The sequence below is a fragment of the Micromys minutus genome, assembly GCF_963924665.1.
Source record: "Micromys minutus genome assembly, chromosome: 18".
NCBI classification, from domain to species: Eukaryota; Metazoa; Chordata; class Mammalia; order Rodentia; family Muridae; genus Micromys; species Micromys minutus.
The window spans coordinates 53,261,386-53,265,616 of record NC_137953.1 but is presented as its reverse complement, the minus strand read 5'-3'; positions in this window follow the sequence as shown (position 1 = coordinate 53,265,616).

Below are 4,231 nucleotides of genomic sequence, written 5' to 3'. Positions count from 1 at the left end.
GTTCTGAGAGGAGAAGGTTAGAGGATGATACGGAGGGGCTACATGAGGGAGGAATGAAGAATAGGGGGCTGAGATTGGAATATAAAATAAAGAATGTTTATCTTTAGACATGGTCGGCAATATTTGTCACACTGTACACACATTAGTAAATGAGGATAGAGGAACAGTGGAGATCCAGACACACAAGCCTGGTGAGACAATGCTCCGAGTAGCCAGGAAACAGAGAGGTCTGTGCCGAGCACGCGGAAAGTGAACACCCCCCATTGGTTCAGGGAATCAGGTACCCTGCTTTGAGGTGTGGGTTTCTAACCAGCAGACCGTGAGAGTAGAACAGGCACTCAGGCCATCTGCTACCAGGAGCAGAGAAGACCAGGGACACAGTCCTGGTGAGACAGTGCATCGAGTAGCAGGAAAGGAAAGAGGTCTGTGCCGAGTGCTCAGAACGTGTGCCCCCCCCATTCGTTCAGGGGAACAGGAATCATGCCTTCGGGTGTCCGTTTCCACATGGTAGCCAGTGAGTGCAGAACAGGTGCTCAGGCCATCTACCACCAAAAGCAGTGTGTACAGTGTGACAAATATTGCCGACCATGTCTAAAGATAAAGAGATCCACGGACACAGGCCAGGTACAAAAAAAGACGAGAACCAATCACTGACAATAGGACCACACTGACAATAGGACCACATATAATCACAGACAACAAGATGGCAAGAGGAAAGCAAAAGAAGGTACCTCGGGGAAAGCAAGACTTCCTGGCAACACCAGAACCCAGCTCTCCTATCACAGCAAACACTGGAATGCCAAACACTCACTAAAAAGAGGAATCAGACCCGAAATCATACCTCAAGATGATGATAGAGATCTTTAAATAAGAACCGGAGGAAAAGCATAAAGAATTAGAAGCTTTTAAAGAGGAAACAAGAAAAACGCTCAAAGATCATAGAATAGTTAAAGTTGGATGTTATTGACCAACACTTCTTGAATCACAGGCATTACTGACATACGCAGCAACAAAAGGTCTTTTTCATAGCTGACAGGAACCTGAGATCTCATCACCACAAAGTCAGTGGCATTCTTATGACCTAAAACTGTCATTATACAGCTTTGTATTTGTTGTGTGACAGTCTTTCTTAGATCTCTAATAACCAGTAGATGAAAGCATCTTCATTGTCCAACAGAAAGTATTTGATAACTATTAGTACTTGTTGCTTAAATTAACCATGCCTCCCTCTGGGTTCTGCCATAAATCCATCTGTTAAACTCATATCCAATCATAGAACCTGTGTCAGTGCTGGTCCTCAGCCCTGCAGGGATGTCCAGCCTATGATTCCTAACTGTCCTTATTTTAATCTGGTCCATCTTGCAAACTTTACTAAAACAAATACTTTTCTCATTGACTGGACAAAATGTTGGGATAGAAATCTCTGCTTGTGTCTAGCAAAACCACACCAGGCAATTATGTTTCACTGTGAAGAAGTTTAGTGAAACAAAAAGACAAGAGTCTGGGTTAAGAAAGGGGGAAATAAGGGAGGGAGTTTAGTCATTTATGTGGGTAGTGATACCATTTGCTCTTGGGTGTAGGCTGGGAATGTTTGGTCATTTCCATAATAATGGAAGCACCAGGTCCCTGTCACCTGTGAGTGGTGCCATTACTTAGGACAGAAGTGGTTCTAGTACAAGCATTCCCACCTTTTTCTTATTAAAAAAAAAGAAAGGGGGAGACTGATAGTGAAAGAGAAATAGGGTACCATGTCTCCTCTTAGACTACTTCCTGCTGTCTTGGGGGATTGTCAATTTTAGAGTGTAGCTGGCTTTCACCATTGGGGTCCACTTGGTAAATATTTGTGTCAGGCTCCTCTGTGGACAGTGGCTAGTCATCCTGTTACAGAAACTGTTTAATAGGTAAGTTAGAAAATTTTATATCTGTTGCTGAAGGAATGTAGAAACAAGCTTAATAAGGCAGGGAGTGACTAGTAATAGCAGAAAGATGACTAGGAAAAGTGTTAAGAAAGGGAGTATTCACTTCCATATAGGGTTTTCAAAAATTCAAGAATTGGAGCCCTCACATTCCTTGGAATTCTGTATTCCTGATTGTAGCTCCTGGGTTTTATTGCTCACTATCCCAGATTTGTTGATTTAGAAACAGCATTGTTTTTGGAGGAACAGGCAAAGATCATCTTTAGCTTTCAGGATGTCCAGCTTCGATCGGTTCGGAAGCACCACAGCTGCCAAGGAATCTATCTGTTTCTGCATAGTGAGCATAGGTTCAGACATTTTTTGAAGCCTGTTGTTGAGTTTGGAAATGATCTCATTATATTGGGTCATGGAAGTAGTTATTCCCACAATCCCAGTACCTACAACTTTTCCTGCATCGACCAAGAGTGCCATAACCTGAGTTGCACTCTTATCTTGGGCAGCTATCATATCTATAACTGTCAGGGTGTCATTTCCCTGGATTACCTTTAGTTCAAGGAAAAGGAGCACCAAGCTGCAAAGTCCTGACCAGCTGGCAGGCAAATGATGGCATACGTGGGTGCCACAGAGGACTGATGTGCTTTGTCCTGGAGGTCTTAAAAGAATTAGCCATGCCAAAAAGAAAAATAGAGGAAAAGTATGGAGTCATGGCATCATCAAAGTCAGGGCAGTTGTAAAGGGTGAGGTAAGGTTATTTAGGCAGCATCCCTGGAGAGGACATAAATGGCAGCTGTAAGTTAGTTTCCGGGGGTACACAAAGCCACAAAGTTTTAAATCTTTAAAATAACCAGGTTTAATGACATTAAGTAGTTGGTATGAGGGGGATGTTAAAGAGATGAGGACCTCAGAGTAGTGTTTGATTACTTCTCCTAATTTTCCAATATCTAGAGGTTGGGCAATTAACATATCTTTTCTGATTAGGGATAGGACTTACTGGGGTCTCAGGTTGGTTTTTATGGTAGAGCTTACCAACAATTCCTGTCTCTCACCTGGGAGTCCATGGATCTTTTACATGTAAAAAGAGTGCCTTGCATTGCTGATAGAAGAAGTGATAGATCCATGATCCTAGCATTACAAGACCAATATGGGCAGCCTCATATTTCTCTGACCATATTTTAACAAACATCTTTTGCTTGGTCTAAGAGAAAACAAGTAAAGAGATCATAATACTTACATGGGATAACCCATACAGGGATGACAGCTTTTGGATCAGTTCCTGGCACTAGGCCATGGAGCAGTTTCCTTTAAGTATTTGGAAAGACTGTTTGTTATCTGTGGCAGTTTCAACCTTGAATCTCCATATGTATGGGCTGCCCTGGATATAAACAAACAGCATGGTGAACATGAGAAGCCTGTGTCTAATCCAGTGGTGTTAAGCACAGCTGAATGAGTGGAGTCATTTTCTCAAATCGAAGACAAGGTGGGTGGCCTTAATGTCTTCTGGAGCTTAACAGAGTACAGTCCTATTAGGGTCGATGTGTAGGAAGAATGTTTATATGGTGGAATAAAAGGTTTGAGGTGGGACAAGTGGACCCAGTGAGAGAGTCTCTCAAGTTTAGTAGCTGTAGGTGTGACAAGAATCATCTTACAAATATCAATCTTAGGGAGGATGCATTCAGTTTATTTCACATATCTGAAGATTGCAACTCATTGCAGCGGGAAGGCATGTTAGGGGAAGCAGTGTGAGGTTTGGTGCTGAGAACAGAGGAAAGAAAGGTTCAATATTCAGCTCCCTTACTTTTTTCTTCTTATTTGGGGAGAGCAGCCATGGGATAGTGCTGCCTCATTTAGACTGTGTCTTCTCTTCTTTGATAAACTCCCTGGATAGACTCAAAGATATTCATACTGGTATTCTTATTTAATGTTATATGCTCATGTAACTTCATTCAAACAGACAATCAAAATTAGACAGTATTCACACTAAAACCTCATCTTCCTTGATGCATTTAGTTTAAGGTAAAAAATATTGTCCAAATAAACAACTAAAATGTGAGACTGAAATTCAAGTCTTACTTCCTGCCATGTTTCCATTAATGTATCACAATAGAATATATGGCATTGTTACCATTCACATTGAATAAAAGACTGCCCTGGTCTCATTATTTATATCCAGGGACCCATTAGTTGTGACACACACATCTATTGCCAGGCTCCCATAATACAGAATCAGCAATATTCCTATACCTAACCTCTCTTCTGTGCCTCTTCAGCCTAAAATCTAATTGTTTACTATTTTCTATGTTTCAATTTACTTTAAA